The sequence below is a fragment of the Pieris napi genome, chromosome 18 (assembly GCF_905475465.1).
Source record: "Pieris napi chromosome 18, ilPieNapi1.2, whole genome shotgun sequence".
Taxonomy (NCBI): domain Eukaryota; kingdom Metazoa; phylum Arthropoda; class Insecta; order Lepidoptera; family Pieridae; genus Pieris; species Pieris napi.
Window position 1 is genome coordinate 6266261 of NC_062251.1, and position 20957 is coordinate 6287217.

General features: G+C 33.7%; 1 protein-coding gene across 3 annotated transcripts in view; it reads right to left on the bottom strand.

Annotated features, from left to right (window-relative positions):
* Positions 1-20445, bottom strand: part of LOC125058592 (spectrin beta chain, non-erythrocytic 1) — a 141344-nt gene extending 120899 nt beyond the window's left edge. For 2 of the 3 annotated variants that reach the window (XM_047662699.1, XM_047662694.1), the window contains exon 1: positions 8593-8700. The gene's annotated coding sequence lies outside the window, so the exon portion shown is untranslated. Of the gene's footprint in view, positions 1-8592; positions 8701-20146 lie in introns of those variants that run through there. The other variant, XM_047662697.1, reaches the window with a different exon arrangement.
* Positions 20446-20957: the final 512 nt, after the last annotated feature.

A 20957-nucleotide genomic window follows, 5' to 3' on the forward strand; every position in this document is an offset into this window, starting at 1 on the left:
GCTGAGTTTATCTCTGTTACAATGCGAGTGAGTGAAAGCGATGGGAAAGGAGATAGTATTGTTTGTCGCGACAATCGTTGCGTTGAATGTGGGACAGTGAATATTTACGTGATTATATTTAAATCAAGCATATGTGCCTCTGGTAACAATGACACGTGTGCTTCCTTCAAATAATTATGATGAGTAAATCCAGGGTAAACGGCGGCATAGAAATAAAATGGGTTCCTTAGGGAGCGACTACAGAGCTGCTGCATCTGACACAGGACAGGACAAGAGAACACCAACCTCCAGGCTCCAGTAGTAGCCTTCTCCAAATCCAGCCATTACTGTCTGCACTATGCCCTCTCTGTCATGTACAACCTGCTGTTTCCTCTATCTATCCACCTTCTAAATTGTCTTCCTCTTTCGTTATAGTATCATGGGCACCAGTTTAATACTGTGTTGCTCCACTTTTCTGTCTCTCTTCTGAGTCCATTTCCACTTATGTCTATTTATTGTGACATCTGCTACTTCAGTTATATAACAATGTATTCTTTATAATATCTGTTCTCCCCTATGTATTCCCTGTATTTTTTGACGTGACAACGTCTTATAATTCGATGGAGCCGGCTGGTCGCACGAAAAAACGTGACTCATGCGGCGTTACCTCGGTCTGAGGCGTTCCATTTAAAATTGACATAATAGTATTTATGCGTACAAATAAATGTAACTTGATCAATTCAATTGTGATTTCTTTTTACCTCCTTCTCTATATCCATACAAAATACCTACAAATAAAATTTAATATTTTTTTTGAAAAATGCAACCATCTCATCAATATTTTTTATGACGTTGTCACGTTCAACTATCGTCAGTAAACCGACTTTACAGACAACCGATTTTTTTTTGCTGCGCTTTAGTACCTGCCTGTAGTAAGAGACACCAAAAGGAGGTACCAATAATCAAATACAATAAATTTTAAGCACAAATTTATGATATTTAGTTTAAACTATTATGTATTCGGACACGTTCGACAAAAAATAGGAGCTGCATCAAGTAATAAATTTCCATTTGAAAATGGAACTGCGTAGATTCTTAATCTGTAGACTTTAAGCGGTAAAATTTATGAATGACACATAAGCTTTTGACAGCTGACATAACACGAATACGCTTCTGTGTTTATATTGGTGTGAATTCCTAATACATCCTTAAGAAATCTTTAAATATACTGATATGTGTGTAGGCCGACGATGTTTACACAGTATCTAGTTCACGCTATCTTATCAATGTATGCATTTTATCAGTAAGATCACTCCTTGACCGCTATACCGCGCCCAAGTATGCATTAACACTGCAATAGTACTTACAGACATATGCTCTGTGGTTAAAATTATAATCTCTATTGATTTGTCTTGTCAAAGTTTATTATTGGTATTAATAAGTCTGTGGTTTTTTCCCCTAAAACATCATCATGCTATAGATTGCCAAATTGCCAATTAATAGACAATCACTCTTCTACATTATTTTTCTACTTTATTATACAAACCTGATGTAATTTAAAAAAAAAACTTTTTTTTTTAAAGCCGTCCGTACAAAATATTAGCCGCCTCTGTCATCAAGTACCAGGCGCACATAACATCAGCGGGGATAACAAATTCGCAGTCAAAATTCAATGAGTTCATTCATAGTCGGCTAACCTTTGCAAATCGGGTGTGTCCCAATTGTTGGCGATCTAGGTTAAACGCTTTTTGCAAATATTTATTTGTTTTTGTTTTATATAATATACGTTATCGTCTGGAAAGTATAAATAACTTGACAATATGAAGATAATTATGTGAAGATATTAAAGTATTTTTCATATATATTAAATTGTTTTGTATGTGAAGCCTGAGTAATCCAAAAGACGGGTTAGGAGCAATTGCGTATCACTTCTAAGCACGTATTTTAAAGGTCAATCAAACTTTAATCTAGTTTCAAGAGCTATCAACGTTATGGTCTGGAATAATGTATTGAAAATATTAATAGTTTTGTGCTGTTACGTTGTCCTGCATGATATTTCAAGAGATTAGGATATTAAACAAAGTATGAAAGTGCCGACTGCAGCGCCATCTACCAGGATTTGTAAATCTAAACCATCCAGATTGGCCTTCTTTTTTTAATCATTTTAATTGTGCTGTATGTTTAAATTATTACTGCAACGATGTAAAAATAAAAAAATAATGATTTGTATAACCAGTATTCCGTTTTGGCTATATTTTTAATAATTGTTATGTGTTCACTTGAATTAGCTGTAGCAATGAAGTAAATAAAAACAACTAACACTTACATAAGCAGCATGGATAACAAGGATTCACAAACAGACACCCAACCTCTGTACCAGGAGATGAGAAAGATAATGACAATTTACTAATAGAACTGCCAGCAGTAAACCCGCTAGTGACAAAGCGACTTCTAAACCTCAACAGAGCTAATCTAAAAATAATGATAGGTACAATTACGGGCCCCTGTCTCCTTAATAAACATATCTTTGTCCTTGACGCGACAAACAGTCCCTTGTGCAGTCCCTGTTTCAGCGCATAGGAATCAGTCACCCACGTAGTCCGGGAATGCGTGGCTGTGGTTTCCCAACAAACAGAAATCCTCGGAGCGGTGAGCTCGCTGAGCTTATGGAAGGAGCTATGATGGCTTATTAGACAAGACTTTACGCACAACGGACCAAATGGGCGTCTAAGTGCGGAAACTGAGTCCACACAACACACATAGACAATTTACTATATAAGTTATCTCACGTAACTCAATTAATACGAAACAAACTCTTTACAAATTAATCATAATGTGTACTGTAGCAAATTATTTTCAATGACTCACGAGTTCATGATAAAGCACGACTTTGTTCTGTTAAAAATACTAAATGTTATTTCGCAAATAATTACTGCTTTCAATATCATATTTATTGTCTGATAACGTGTTATTGACGTAAAATGCGTTTAACAATCACTTTAAAACTTTCTACAGTTTTTACTTGCTTTCAATAATTCATCGCTAAGCTTAAGAACACGCCCACACTAAGGTCCCAACCCTCGAACCGGACGTCAAGGTCACACGTCTCAACCGAACAATTGAAAAACACGTTCCATTTTTGAATTCGATAACGAACCCGATTTGACGCCGCGGGCGTTCCAAATTTAAATTTACCGGACACAGGCACACGAGATTAGAAAAAATTGTGTAGCATCTATGGCTTCTTTACGATTTATGTCACGGTCTACAGATAGAAAATATTAAAATGCATCGTTTTTATAGAAATAAAAACGTTATTTCAAAGCGGTTAGTGTTCTGTGCGTATTATTATTGTTTATGTGAAGATAACATAAACTGCACTACAGAACAATGTTTCGCTATTCGAAATCTACATAATAAACATCACTTATACGTTTTTATTGTTAACAATAGAGCATCTCTCTAACTCAACCGGTTTTCGTGAGATTTTAAACTAGTATCTTGGCCTTGTACTCTTAATAACACATAATTCCAAAAGTTCAGGTTTTAATTTTTATTAAAAAACAAACCTTTTTGGAGCTTTTTATCGTCACAGAATGTTTTTTTTTTATATTTTTGTGTATGGGCCTTCTGTGCCTGACACACACACACGATAATTACTGAAGGGTAAGAATTAGAGATACTCGCGGTGAGTCTTATAAATATTAAACACGTATTTGAGTACGGAAGGGTGAGTTTCAGATATGACTTAGCGCGAACTATGACTTGTCATCTGTCAAAAACCAATTCATTTTTCACGTATGGTAGTCATAGAGTCAATATGCGGGATTTGTTCACCACTTCACAATGAGAAAGTGTTAATTGCGCATAAAAATATCTAATAGGACATGCGGTTTGAACAACCTCTCTTCTTGGAATTGCTATTTACTCTTTATGTAAACGTTTTTAAATATGTTATTTATAAGAATGAGTAATAGGGCCTTGAACTTTGCAGATTGCAAATACATCGAAATATGGCTTACAACGCGATTTTCGTCCCCCCTATAACGCGCTGATTTTTATCATACCTCTTGCACCTTGTACCTTTATACCTTTGCACCTGTTTCAATTGTATTGTTAGGATCTAGGGAGCGTTCAAGTATTACGTAACGCAATTTTTGGTGATTATTGACCCCCCCATGTAACTCGCCGTAACGTTATTCAGTACCCAAGTACAGTATTGTACCCAAGTATAGTAAAACGTTTCGTGACCACCTAGTGACTCTTTAGTTACTATTATGTGGTGTAAGTCGAAAAAATATTAACAATAACGCGTAATTTAATCCCCGCCCCGCATCGTAACGTTTTACAAAAGGACCCCCCCCCCCCCCCAAAATACGTTACATAATACTTGAACGCCCCTTATTATATTAAACTAAGTAAATAACTATATTAAATCCGTGTTCTAGCTTTTGAATAGTTAAAAAAAAAGGGTTTCCTTTAACGCGGTACCCGTCTAGGGGGCATTACTATAGTTCTATTCGTCTCTGTCTCTCGAATGAGGTTGACGCTATTGTGAAAAGAGACAGACAAAAACTAAGGCTTAAAGAAATGGAATGAAAAAATTAATAAGGATATATCTATCACAGCTTCATGCGCGACATTAATTAAGTTTTTTGACCGATGACAATTGACCATATCCGGTATTCATGTCTTTCAACTTAGGCACATGAAAATGGCGGTTTGAATTGTCAATTGCATATTGAAAAATTACTGTATAGACATAGCAAGACTAGCTTGGCCGGAAGGCTACTGTTAATAAACATTTGTCAGGTGATAATTGACATTAGACAGTTGACACTTTGTTTTTTACCGACAGAAGTTGCCAATTCGACTTAGGGTCCTTCAAGAAAAGAGCGTACCAATTCTTATAAGGCAACGCACTCGCGATTCTTCTGACAAAGTAACTGTCCATGGGCGGTATCACTTAACATAAGATGCAGTGGCGTATACCATCTGGGGCCCGTGGCAAATTCTTTTAATGGGGCCCTATCAGTAAAAATCGTCACGTTGTGCTCAATTACACGTTGTATATGTCCCACTAATGGCCATAGGCCTTCTCTCTTAGGCGAGAGGGAATGGTCTGTAGTCCCCACGCCAGCCCAATGCGTATTGGAGACTTCACATTCATTCATAGACCATAATATCTCTTGGGCAGGGGCCCTCTTGGGTTGGGGGCCCGTGGCATTTTGCCAGCCCTGCCACCCTATTGTTACGCCCGTTTTCCCCGTGTTATATAAAACTTGTGCCTGCCTTATTTAATTTGAGGTGTATACTGCGACAAAATACTCAATCTACCAACATTCTGATAAGTTGATTCATCTTTGTATCATTTATCAATCAACTCTGACGTCACTTATCAAAAAGATAAACACGACTACTGCAGTATCTTACAAGCTTGATAAAGAACTAAAAACGAGGGGCTATACTTCATCGTATTAGAAACATGGAATGGAATGACCGCCCAAGTGGAGACTTGAGACATTTTTTTCTATATAACAGCTGATGTTAAGTTATACGCCCATGGACACACTGCTAGCAAGTGCAGGCGTTGGAAGAATTGGTGCACGAAGGACCCTAAGTCTAATTGGTTCCGAAATTCTTTAGTGGGCAGCTGTTCCATGTGGGTTCCATACTAAATTGTTTGAGCTATCGCGGAATATGCTTAAAAGGAGTATTAAGAATATCCATAGCGCTAATATCCTGCATCATGAGCACACCCAACACACCATCACACAGTAAAACCGAATTTTTTATTACATTTTTGCTTTCGTAAATGTTTGAACCTTTTTGTATAAATTATGTATTCCATCTATGGCTATATCTTTTTTTTTATGCAACCGGGCAGGAGGCTCATCTGATGTTTAGTGATATGCCCATGGACAGTCACATTGTCAGAAGGCTCGCAGGTGCCCTGTCTTTTAAGAATTGGTACCTACGCTCTTTTCTTGAAGGACCCTAAGTCGAATTGGCTCGGTTTTTTTTTAATAGAACAGGGGGCAAACGGGCAGGAGGCTCATCTGATGTTAAGTGATACCGCCGCCCATGGACACTCTCAATGCGCGACTGCGTTGCCGGCCTTTAAAGAATTGGTACGCTCTTTTCTTGAAGAACCCTAAGTCGAATTGGTTCAGAAATACTTCAGTGGGAAGCTGGTTCCACAAAGTGGTGGTGCGCGGCAAAAACGCCCTTAAAAAACGCCCAGTTGTGGAACGACGGACGTCGAGGATATCTAGTATAATTTGTTGGAATACGTAGTAAATAAATACTTTAGACCTCTGGTGGTATTTGTTTATTCCGAACAGGCATTTGAATAATGAAACTTTCGTTGGAAAGTTAACATCATATGTTTTAAAAGTCATATTAGCTACGTGTTAGTTTTGAACCCAACGCAAAAAAACCAGTGGCGCTACAACCAGGTCTGATATCTGTATTCTAATATAATATAGTCGAAACTATCGCTTTAACTTCCGAATGTAATAATCCAATACATTTTTTTTGAGTCGCAAAAACTTGACAACACGCGGGAAAAAATGCTATTGTTATTATTATTTTACGTATTAATTTTGTCTTTAAAGCAAGAAATTATGACGTCACAAGTTTTACACACACATACGTGATATTTCAAAATCCAATACTTTGAGCTTCAGACTTCCTTCCAAACAATTATTTGAACACGATAATTTTTGAGTCGCAAAAAACTTGAAAACACGCGGGAAAAAATGCCGACGTAAATGAGTGTAAATATTTAGTTTTTACTTTATAAGTCCTAACACAACATTTATGATATCATGACGTCACAAATTTTACACACACATCAGTGATATTAGAACATAAATTAGAAACTAGCGAAACAATAAAAAACCTAAATAGAAATTTTAACTCCATTAAGAGCGTATTACACAAAACTTGTAAACATTTATTTGCCTAAATTATGTTCAAATTTTGTGATAACTCAACGAATAAGTTACTCCAGTCAAATTACGAAATAAATAAACATGAGCGAACACAGTTTGGGGATTTTGAGGATCGATAGGGGGGTGTATTCTGAGCATAAATTCCAATTTGAGGGGTTGTACTGAGGTCAGCTCAAGGTCATTTCGATGGAAACGCGTTTAATTCGATATCTCGAGAATGGTTAGTGTTAGGCGAAAAATTGTAGAGACCTTTTCTTTTCCTAACTAAATTTACTAACTTTTTTATTAGAAACTTTTTTTTATAACATTAATATTTTTCAAGTTATTACTCCCGCAAGGCAGAAATTTTACTTTTTTTTCAATTTTTCGTCGTTTTCTCCCCAACCATTAAATTTTATTAAATTTTACCGATCATGGAAGTGTAGATCTTTTAATTATGAACAATTTTGTTCAAAAACTTTTTTCCGTAATGCCAATACCTTCGGAGTTATAGATTACTTTACCGAGCGAAATCCGCGCCACTGTCGCAATATGAAAAGGTCAATCGATTAAGCTATTTAAAAATTAGGTATTTAATATGGGTAAATCCTTGGGTTAATTCTTGGGTTAATTTGGGTAAGAAGTAAATTAAAAATTAAAACTGTTTCACACATTTATTGATAGAAAAATAGGTTATAAAATTCGAAATATTAAGCACCCGAGGTCGATGGAAGTGATTCGTAAATATTCGTGGTCCTGACGGTATCGGGGCATACGTCGTCCTAAATTATCCGGAGCTGGTTTCAATGACATCGCTATCGGCTAATAATTACTGATTAATTATCATTATTAATCATATATTAAGATTAATAATACCGATACCGTCAGGACCACGAATATTTACGAATCACTTCCATCGACCTCGGGTGCTTAATATTTCGAATTTTATAACCTATTTTTCTATCAATAAATGTGTGAAACAGTTTTAATTTTTAATTTACTTCTTACCCAAATTAACCCAAGAATTAACCCAAGGATTTACCCATATTAAATACCTAATTTTTAAATAGCTTAATCGATTGACCTTTTCATATTGCGACAGTGGCGCGGATTTCGCTCGGTAAAGTAATCTATAACTCCGAAGGTATTGGCATTACGGAAAAAAGTTTTTGAACAAAATTGTTCATAATTAAAAGATCTACACTTCCATGATCGGTAAAATTTAATAAAATTTAATGGTTGGGGAGAAAACGACGAAAAATTGAAAAAAAAGTAAAATTTCTGCCTTGCGGGAGTAATAACTTGAAAAATATTAATGTTATAAAAAAAAGTTTCTAATAAAAAAGTTAGTAAATTTAGTTAGGAAAAGAAAAGGTCTCTACAATTTTTCGCCTAACACTAACCATTCTCGAGATATCGAATTAAACGCGTTTCCATCGAAATGACCTTGAGCTGACCTCAGTACAACCCCTCAAATTGGAATTTATGCTCAGAATACACCCCCCTATCGATCCTCAAAATCCCCAAACTGTGTTCGCTCATGTTTATTTAACCCGTTTTTAGCCATAATTTGACTGGACTAAGTTATCCGTGACATCAACAGAGAAAAAAGTTAAACCAAATTTAAACTATAAATCAAATTTCTCGGTATTAAATCGTTTAAAAGCGTTGCAAATACCAATACAAGATCCGTTAAATGTATCCAAGCGTCACAAACACAACACTATTTTTTTGCACTAAACTTAGGAAATCACGCACGTGCACACGCACCGAGCAACGGCAAAAGACTGACCGTAAATGGCTTGTTTCCGTCAGTGCAAAGAATGTTGGAGATCCGCAAGCGTTAAATTGCTAATTGATTCGAATCGGTAGATTTACTGTAATTATCTACTGAAAACAGTAAATAGTTATTAACATAGAAAAAAAAAATGCCAGGGTTGGAAATTTATTTGCAGTGCCTGATGTTTGTAGTATGATCATTTTTCTTATGGTGCCATCTCCTTTACATTAATTTTGGATGCCGCACTTCAGAACAATGACTTGGTGCTTTGACCACACGAAGATTCAACTAAGACGTGCGTGGCCAGGACTCCTTTGATCTGCCACTTAGCCTTGAATTATTATTTGGAGCTGGTGTTGTTTATGTTACGTGTACGTTTTTTTAGTTTTATTATTTTTTCTATTGAGTATTTTTGTATGGCAGGTTAAGCTGTTACACGATTGTATGGGCTCACTAAAAACAGTACTGCTGGACAGCAACTTACAGTTGAGTTGGGCTGAGATTTTTAGAAGTTATACTTCTTTAGGCGCGTTATGAAAAATTGATGAGAGTGAAATATTACGATGCGCGCGCACCGTGACACAAAATTAACATAATGAAGTTGCCCCCGGGAGATGATACGGCATTGGACATAATTTAAAAACAACATTCGAATAATACTACAATTTATGTTACACTTAATGTAAGAGAATAATAATAAATATTTATTTATTTAATTTTACAAATGTAAACTGAACTTTATTGACTATAATGACTCATTTTCCAGTCCTTGATTATTAAATTGTAATTAATTATTTGCATGCAATCAAAAACTATTTTTAATAATGCCAAAGAACTTCTTACGCGCGTACATAAGTACACGCACCCTTCTTATTAGCTTAATTTTAACTAACATACCTTTGCCTCTAAAAGCTCTGGATACGTCAAAATTAACGGTACTATACAAGTAAAATAAATAGCATACATTGCTTTTCTATATACTTAACAACGGTTCCTAAAAATCTAATCCAACAAATACGGACTGTGTCGGATGCAATTTAATTAACACGGAACCCACATCTAAGTTATTTGGTCGTTCATTAACTTATTAGTCACGAGATAATTTAAGTTATTTATGGATTATGACGTGATTATCTTTGAATACTTTTTAAATAGTTTAGTAGAGATGCGACATTCTAGAGCAGTGTTACCCTTGTGGTTTTATCTTTAAAAAAAGAGTGTGTGTACGTACACGCGTTAGAAGTTATACTTCTTTGGCGTATGGAAAAAAAAAAACTAAAATGCAGTAGTGATTAACGATAAATATTAAAATTAATCAATAAAATTATTATTAGTAAATACTATCACCGTCGTATATGAAATTGATTTAATAAAAACACCAAAATAATATTTATTTATTCACACTGTTTAATTGTTACGAAACACGTGTTCTAAATTTAAAAATACTAAACTTGAACATAGTTATTATCGATTTTCATGCCACCTAGAACTAACTTCATTCTGTTAATTTTGTGTCACGGTGCGCGCGCATCGTAAAATTTCACTCTCATCAATTTTTCATATCGCGCCTAAAGAAGTATAACTTCAAAAATTATTATTATTTCTTATTGTCTTTTATTGACTTAACTTTTAGACATTTAAAGAAAAGACTTTTTTACCGGATTGAAGTTACGTATTATTATAAATTTACAATTATATTACATAATTTTAAATTTAACCGACGTTTCGCGTGCTTTACAGCGTGCGTGGTCACGGTGACTGATGACAAAAGATGTTGAATATCAAAAAGTATCACAGCTGTAGAAAAAGTTGTATTATCTGTATTTATTTCCACGGAGTTGGTATCGACTAAAAGATGGAGGGTTTTGGCATAAATGGCTCACGGTGACCTCTATTATCGCGTATTGTTTATCTTGAGATTTTAATTTGGATATTATTGGATCCCAGGTCTTTAACAATTTTAGGCCATCTTCTCTTCTTCTTCCGGTTAACTTCAATCCGGTTAAAAATTGTTTAATTAAATTATTATTTCTATTTATTTATTTCGTAATAACAGCTAACAAATTATATATAATAAGTCGCAGTCTGAAGTTACCAGGTATTTTGATTTTGAGGAAATTAAATAGCAAAAATATCGACAAATCCTAGAACAAAATTTTTTAAATGTTTAAATCTTTGAATTTTATTTGTTTAATGAAAGAAACCAGTTCTGTTTATGTTAAGGAAGCGTCGCCGGGTGTTCAGCACGTGTTAACATGTGGCTCCCTCATGTTTAAATCTCACTATTTTTAGCTCAGCCGGATTGAGTGAATACAAATTGGTGATTTAATATTATTTAGTATTTTTCACGGTGAAGGAAAGCTGCATTTGGCCCATAATTGCTCAGGCACAGAAGTCTGCTCTCTATTAGAAAATTATAATCAAAATAGATACACAAATTTGAGACCTAGAACTAAAATATAGTAGCGCCAACGTTTTTTAACGTACAAAATATACTACGGCGGCCATTTTGAATTGTCATTAAATTGTTACAATATTGTCTTATATATATGAGTGATATGAAAAAAAAATATCTTTTCCCATTCAGTTCGTTTCAAGTGTGTAATGCGTGTGTGCTGTGGCTGTAATTGGCCCTGGCTCAGCATTATGCTGAGGAGCAGAATGTTCTACAGCGCTGGTCATTCTGCCAGAGACCACAGCAGCTAGTTTGCGCCTCAGTCGCAAAAAATAACAATATATATATGTGGAATGGCAGCTGGTTCCAGAAAGTGGTGTTGAGCAGTGTCTCTCGCTCTGTCGTGGAAGACCAGACGTCAAGGAATGGTTGGTTTTGCATTCAGTCTTGACGGCCAATGATGAAGTTTAGCCACAGGTTTCGGAGAGTTATTTCATGATATATGTGTTACAGTGTTTCTCAACGTTTTTTTGCCAGCCCCCCATTAGTCTACCTAAAATTCTTATTCCCCCCCTATGTACTTAACTACATACATAACTTAAATATATAAAAAAAAATGTTCACTTAATAAATTTAAATGAAAGGTTTTAGAAAATTGTTAACGAAACAAAGCAATGAAAAACTGAAATTTCAAATAGTTTTAATAAAAAAAATTCTATACATATATTGATTTAGTGATATCCCTGCGCTTGTCGCTGTACAGAGGTTTTGGGTTAGCGTCTCCACGTTGATTCAGATTTCGATTTGCCCCCCTGTGGCCCCCACGTTGGGAAACACTGTGTTACAAGATGCAGATAGGTTTTAAGTGTACGTGAGTTATAAGGACTTGGAGTTATCTTTTTAAGTATCCAAGTTAACTTCCTGTTTTGATGATACCAGGTGATAATATAGATTATATTATATCTGATTATATTATAGAACTCATTTTTTTCCGTTTACATAAGGGAGCGTTCAAGTATTACGTAACGAATTTTTTCCTTTTGTAAAACGTTACGGCGGGGCGGGGATTAAATTACGCGTTATTGTTAATATTTTTTTCGTTTCTTACACCACATAATAGTAACTAAAGAGTCACTAGGTGGTCACGAAACGTTTTACTATACTCGGGTACTGAAAAACGTTACGGCGAGTTATAGAGCAAGATCCCAGGGCCGCCAGACGTCACGTATTTTCTGACGGATGAAATGTGGACGATTGGGTAGTGTTAGTATGTACTATGATCGTATGCCTACCTGCTAGCTTGGTCAAACGGCCAATTTCCAGGTATCAGGTAATCAAGGTACACAAAAACATTACTTACTTCACGTAAATTCTCATGGCTGATTTTTATATATGTTTTAGAGTGTATAGTTAGAAATAAATTGTCAATACTCCCAGACACTTTCCGTCGGCCATATTGCTTAACAGACGCTTTAAGGGTCTCAAAATAATTAGTCAACTTCACGTAAATTCTGACGCTCCATTTTTATATATGTTCATCCGACAACTATTTTAAAAGCTTTGACAAGAAGACAGACCGATCCAAGGGGCCAATCATCCCCTAAACTAAATTTTAATATCTCTATGAGTGGGAGAGCATTATCTACGCGCATGAGACTGAGTGAGACCGACTGCGCTGTTAAAGCCATGAAAATTACTTGAACAGATATTTTATAATTTTTAGAACTTTTGTTGACAAGTAAATTATAGCAACAAAAATAAGAAAAAAATTGACACATAATAAATAATACTAAAGTTAGCCGAAATTTTTTTTTGTCAATTTATTAATTAGAACTAAAAAATATTTTTTTAAAATACCACTTATATTTAAATAGCAGCAATTTTTTTAATTAATTATTTATTGGAAATTTGGAAACAAAGTGGAAAAATATCGTAATACCTGATTGTTCTTCCAGCGACTCACTGACAAAACCCGGTAATTGATCTCCATCTCCGAACCAATGAAAATCATATTTACCATCTTGTAGTGTCCAGCCATTGTTTTCGGGGTTGAAAATATTTATCATCTTCATACTTGCATTGTTCCAAAGCTAGCCCGTCGAAACTGTTGCCAAAGCTCACTTTTACAAGGTGGTAAGTTACTGGCATCGAAGTTTCTTAAATTCTTTCGATTGAATTCTTCATTTATATCAGATACCATGTATGTAAATGATAAACAACTGTAGTCTGGCAGCATCTACATCAATTATTCCAGGAACGTTGTAAACATCACAGATAAATTTTTGTATTATGTTGAATACACGTTCTTCTTCATCTACATCACCAACAAAATCCAACGTACCAAAAGGGTGAAATGCTTGTTGGTACTCTTCATTTTTCTTCAAAATATTAAACGGCTTTTGCTTGCCCTTTTTGAATAATAATAATTTTTCAAGTAATTTTCATGGCTTTAACAGCGCAGTCGGTCTCACTCAGTCTCATGCGCGTAGATAATGCTCTCGCGCTCCCACTCACAGAGATATTAAAATTTAGTTTAGGGGATGATTGGCCCCTTGGATCGGTCTGTCTTCTTGTCAAAGCTTTTAAAATAGTTGTCGGATGAACATACATAAAAATGGAGCGTCAGAATTTACGTAAAGTTGACTAATTATTTTGAGACCCTTAAAGCGTCTGTTAAGCAATATGGCCGACGGAAAGTGTCTGGGAGTATTGACAATTTATTTCTAACTATACACTCTAAAACATATATAAAAATCAGCCATGAGAATTTACGTGAAGTAAGTAATGTTTTTGTGTACCTTGATTACCTGATACCTGGAAATTGGCCGTTTGACCAAGCTAGCAGGTAGGCATACGATCGTAGTACATACTAACACTACCCAATCGTCCACATTTCATCCGTCAGAAAATACGTGACGTTGGCGGCCCTGGGATCTTGGACCATTACATGGCGGGGGTCAATAATATCCAAAAATAGCGTTACGTACTTGAACGCTCCCTAAACCGAGTTACGAAAAAAACCAGCGGGGCTACAATACGTGAACAGTTGTCCAAATGTGTTTTTGTTGTCAGAACATCATATTGCACACAAAAACATGGAGATGGAATTTACGAAGTAAGGGCGCTGGTTTTAGCCTAATTTTTGTAATACAAAAGCAACTGTTGAACAAAAATTGATACAGGTAGATCGGTCGGCACATCACGATGTTTTCCTTCACCGTATCAGCGAGTGTTAAATTCGCACATAGAAATGTACATTGGTGCAAAGCTGGGGTTCTAACGACCTCAGGGCTGTTATTTTTATAAAACAGGGGGCAAACTGGTAGGTAAATCACCAGATGTTAGAGTCTGGCTAATGAAAGAAGATAATTCAAAAAATTTAGTATGGTATCCCTAAAAGTTTTATATATTTTGTGGATTAAACTTACTTGATACTTGATTTTATTTTATTATTTTTTCCATTGATAGTAACTGTATTTCTATGAAATTAAATATTATACGTATTTATTCTTTTACTATTGATACTTAAAATGACTAGCATTGCATGGAAAACTAAAACTATATTTATTATAAACTACAACTTTATTCGGAATAGTCAAATCCTACAAAAGAAACGAAATATTCTATCAAATAAAACAAAGTTACGGCTATTATACCTGTTAACTCTTCGGAAAAAAATTATAATGTAAATAAAAATGAGTAATTGCATGTCAAGACAATAAATCATACTAACCTAAGAAATTCAATGACATTCTGTGTTGCCATCCGAAAGTTTTCAAATAATTCAATTATCTTCTATCATTAGCCAGACTCTACTGCCGCTAATGGAGACAGATTGCCAGAAAGCTCAAGTTTGAACCAGGCTCAAACTTGAGCCTTGAAGCTTAGCCCTTCAGCGAATTCTGTAGCTGGTTCCACATAGTGGAGGTGCGAAGAAAACACTGCCTTTAAAAACGCTTAGTTGTGGAACAACGTCGAGGTGATACGGGTGGAATTTATTCTGCCTTAACGATATAACTCAGCTGTAGGTATTTATCCGAACAACTCTTTCAAACACACAAGACGCATCTTTATACGCCACTACACTGCTCCAATAAGGAATTTTTACCATTGAAAAGTTATTAGTCTTGGCTTTTCATCTAATTTTAAGAAAAATAAACATTATTTTTTAATCTGTGGTCTAAAGGTTTTACATCACTATTCGCTGTTCATGTATTTGTAAGATTAGCTTTTAAGTTTTTAGTTTGTTATTAATATTTTTTTTGTATTACTTTAGATTAAGGATTCTGCACTTCTCGCACGCATGTTTCTTTTTTATTTATTTTTTTAAGTTTTTCTCTTAACTAGGGTTGCCTGGAAGAGATCGCTTATTAGCGATAAGGCCGCCCGTTGCATCCCTTATAATTTTTATGTATTGTGTTTCTTTCATTTGCAACGAAGTGTAAATAAATAAATAATCTGTAGTTAATTAAAATATTCTATAACAAAAGAGGTTGGCTTGTTAAAATAAAAAAGAAATTCGCAATTCTTAAATTTGATTTTCCCGCGTCCAGTCATGAACTTGATTACACCTGTTTCGTTTGTCTCGCTCTGTACATCCCGCTCGCACTTACCGAGTTATTGGGTCACAAAAAGTTGTAGCTTATGCAATGTTATTATCGAATTGTTTGGTCATTAGTTCATACAAAGTAACGAATATTTGAACTTCCATGTTATAAATGCGAAATCATAAATTACTTTGAACAATTTGAGTCATAACAAAGTAATAAAAGTGGCGGCAAAAAGTGTTGTGATGGCGCCATCTTATCTCGTAAAAATGTAATTTCTCTCAGCATACCAAGTCTAACGACCTGCTAGATAAACAAGGAATGCTCACTTAATTTTTTATTCTTCAAAAAGCGCCAAAGCTATGTAAATATATAATAAACTTGGACTTAACGAATTTCTTGTTTTGTTTTTTGAAACTAATTCTATATCTCTTACTTACGTTAAATGTTACAATTTGAAATCAAACTGAAGATTTGTTAGAGGACGCAATTTTATTTATAGGACATGTAGGGGAGGTCAATACAAGCTTAAACCCAAGTTGTGTGGTTGGCGCCCTTGTCCCCCGGCCACCATCTTGGAAAAAGGGGTGAAAACACGTTTTTGGCTATATCTCCTAAACTATCCATCGTACAAAAAATTTGTAAAACATATTTTGTAGCAAATTGCTTTGCTTACAATTATGTCTATGTATCACAAATCCAAAATTATTTTTTCCGTAAAAAAAATATTACGTCCTCTAACAAATGTTCAGCCCATGCATTTCAATGGACTATATGTTAAATACGTCAGTAAGATGAGGATGAATAAAGGATTCTTATTAATTATACTACTAACCAAGTATTGGCATAACAGGTTTTACGCAGTAATGACAACTTGGAGATGTCCTCCCAATTGTAGAGGGAAACAAAGTTGTCCACGGGGGTTTTTAAGGAGGTAAATTTATTTAAGGGGTAGGTACTTGATACGTTTTTTAATTAAAAACCGCACGCTATAACTGAAATAACAAAAAGCCATAATACTCCTAGATCGATATAACAGCTATTTTATACTTGTATACTATACTTGAACGTATTTTTAATTTAAATTACCTTTACAATAGAGTGTTCAACAAAAACTTAAAGGGTTTTCAATCGATAGATACGCCAACCAACTAGCCTAGCCTAGCTATGATACATTTAAACATCATATGATAGGACCAATTTCCGGTGTTTTTAGGCGGCAACTAGTTCTTGGAAACCAATTTATGGAAAGTTTTTTTAGTTCCCTTTCTTGGCCTGCACGGTTTGTGCGTCAGCCATGCAACAATTATGGAAAGTTATCACAAAGGATTCAGAGTTGACATGACACCCTTATGTTGACATATCCAATCCAATACGATTTTGACAGAAACAGTTTTGTAAACTCCCTCATTTGTAGTCCGTTAAAATAACATGTGAGACATTGTGCGGACGTGTTTTTTTATTCTATGATAAAGACAATTAAAACCTAAGAAGTATTACGTGATAATTTTTAAGTATGGCGATGATATCACCATAACGGCTTTTATCAAGGACACTTTTTATGCCTAGTTTCGTGTCTTGTGCAGATGATAAATTATGCGTAACATTTCCTTGTTTTGTATAGAATAAACTAGCAAATATAAGCTGATTATAATTAATCTGTGCAAAATAAAAAGTTCTTCTTAGTATGTGCTATGATTTTTCTTTTTTTAAATAATCTGTGCAGAATTAAAAGTTTATTTTTGTAAATATGCCATGATTTTTCTTTTTATAAACATCTTATTACTAGCAGACCCCACAGCCGTTGTGCTGCATGATATTTCAAGGGATCAGGATGTTAAACAAAGGGCTCCACCCAAACATGCACAAAAAAAAATCATTCATATCGGTCCAGCCGTTTAAGAGGAGTTCAGTGACAAACACACGTACGGTAAAATTATATATATGTAACCTATCCTATGTTTTAAGTTAGATCAAACTGCACACGGTGTGCAAATTTGATTGAAATCGATTTAGTGGTTAGGAGTCCATAGCGGACAAACAACGTGACGTCTAATTTATATATATTAAGATATTGTTATAGACTTAAATGTTAGTTATCTTGTTCATACAGACAGGACAGATGCATCCAGACTTATTGTTACAAAATTAATTTGATAGCAAATTACATATACCATATATATATATATATATATATATATATATATATATTACTGGAGATGTAAAGTGAATTTCAATACAGTGCCTTAGTTCCTTTGCTACGGCTTATCAGTATCAACTAACCTTGTGATTGTGATAAAATTGCACTTGCATCATAACATAGCTTGGCCTTTACTGTCAACGAATAATGAATTAGCTAATTTGATTCATACATTAAAAGAACATAAATACAAAGACTAGTTGCACTTGTCATGCTTGTATGGTATGGGCATAATTTTTGTACGGTTTTCTAAATTATTGTGTATCCTAGGAAGGTTTCTAAAAAAATATTATCATAGTTAAATAGGTCACAAAGTAAAACCAAAACACGAAATAGTCACAAAGCATGTAGGCAACAGCTAGTACATAATAATTGTATTCATTTAATACATTGAATAATTTATTATCATATTTCTTTATATAACGATTTAAAGAAATAAGGGATATATATAATTACGCACAGATTAATTGTAAACAGCTTATGTTGCTTCATTCTGAGAATGATTACCACACATTAGGTAAATGACCAATTAAGGTCAACTATGTTAAAATTGCCATTTAATTATTTTGATATCAATCTATTAATAATATATTATTTGATAATTAAATTTCAATTACTGGGTTTTATTTTTATTATTTTAGTTGATGCTTTGGAATAATAACTTTTCATCTGTATTGAATATTGTAAATTTGAAGAGTATGTATGTTCGAACATGCTAATCTCGAGATTTGCTGGTTCCAATTTAAAAATACTTTTATACATGTATTTATTGATGAAGATTATAAAGTTTATAAAATTATTTATAACAAAATAAATACCAATAAAAACAGTAAAGCTATTTTTAACTTTATTTCCAATTTGAGATTGTACATATTGATTGAAGTAAAAAACTACAAGAAAGGGAAAACAAAATGAAACATATTGTTGCGAAATCAAAAAAGATTGATTTTTGAAGTAACAAAAAAAACAGAAAAACTAATATTAAAGTTGATTTAAGAGTGACTACTCAGAATTATTATATTCTCAGAGGGCCTCATTGTGTTATATGAATAGAAATAAAACAATAGTAGTGATAATATATTCGGATGGGGACATGTATCTCATTTTTTTTTTTCATCATGTATTAAGTTTCTCATGTAAATAAAAATACATTTAATGTAAAGAGAAATAAAGTTTGTTAAACATTACATACAAATGATAACTGCATCACAAAATATTGACTGAATTGCAAAATTTTAAAGGGGATTGATTATTCTTGAAGATCCATATTATAATTAGGGTTGCCTGGAAGAAATTGCTTGTTAGCAATAAGGCTGGCCGTTGCCTAATAACTTATGTAACCTACCTTCTTTTTGATTTTTTTATATGTATAATTATGTGTATTAATGCAATGAAGTATAAATAAATAATAGTCTTTGCAAATATTAAATCTTAACGCTAGTGTGAGGAATTTTCGAATATGAGCTGATAGTGTTAAAAGTACTATAGTACTATAGATAACAAACTTGCTCAGAAGGGTCTTTTGACTTTTTATAACTTTTCTTAAATAAGGAAAATAGACAAAATAGTGATTTAACTATGTTTTTATTTGATGATATACAAATATCAATAAAAGTAGATTTAATGCTTATTATTGTGTAACAGCAGGTTTTTAATATGTTTATAAAGTATATATTTTAATAAAAAATTTCAAATTAGTAAAATATTTTAATGTGTTTATTGCGATGCATGTAACAATCTATGTGTAATGTATACTTAAAACAATAATAGTCCAAACTCTGTTTAGGCTAAGTGCATACTATATTTTTTTATTTCTGATATATTGTTTTTATTAGTTGTATTACATGTTATATCTTTTTTGTAAGTAATTTGGTACCTACTTTGGAAGCACAAGTATGTATATTTCTTATAGTAATTGTGTGACTTGTGGGTCAGTCGTTTATGATTTTTTTTAAATATTACAATTTTGTAGAAAATACTTAGACTGACATAATAACACCGAATTACAAAATAAAACTTACATAGCAGAATTTGAAATTCAAATTAGGAAGTTATTAAAACTTAGTGAAGGTTATCGATAATTGAAGTTTGATTAAAAAATTAATTAAAAACTCGCCCGATTAAAATAGTGTATTATTAAAATACACGTCTAAAGAACTTGTAATGGTAATTTAATCTGTACGTCTGACGTATTGCGTTGGAATTCCTTCGAAGCCTACTTTCATAATCCTAAGTAGGCAACCTGCTCGCACTTTCGTTAAAGTGGTTAGACTCACATAAGAATAGTTAAATATAATAAAACTTGCTTACCTTATCAAGGGCAAAACTATAGTCCTTGTTTTTACTCCAAATAACATCCAATTTTTCTTTAAAATCACTTTAAAACTTGTTCACTCACAAAAACTTTGGAATTTCAGTTTTTAACGGTTAATCTTATGTCCAAAGTTAGATTTTGCATATAAAACTCAAGTTTAAAATAGTTACACGCTTATACAACACGGCAATTTTTATGGTTTATCACATTTTACAGTTCCGATACGAACTAAAAATCGGCGTTTTTGAAAGAAAAAGTTGAAAAACAAGTAGGAAGGTACTTGTATGCGTAACGATACGATACGGGATTTGACAGTTTCACGCGTAAGCACAGCGCAGAGGTTCGATGTTTTAATGACGTTGAACTTATCGGAGTTGCTAGCAATAAAATGTATGCGCAATAAAACGGTAACTTAATGTGTAAATTCATTATTTAATTACTCGTAATACTCATTCAAATTATGAAAAGAAATAATAAGAAACTTAACTGTTTACAATGATACTTTGTGATGACGAACGCATACTTAGTGCATTAACCACAAAGTATTGATTACTAGCTGTTGCCCTCGACTTCATTCGTGCGGTATTATGTGCCATGGTCGTAAGTAAATACCTGAAGTTGGACAAAACTAGGCATTTAGTACGAGGAACATATACAAATAAAATGCATGTTTATGCCTACCAATATTATGACTAGTATCACCAAGATTTTTTTTATTCTCACCTAATACCTAGTAACTGTATAGTCTAATGTTAAGGTGAATTTAACGAATATTTAACTTATAGTGAATCATTTTTGAAGTGAAAC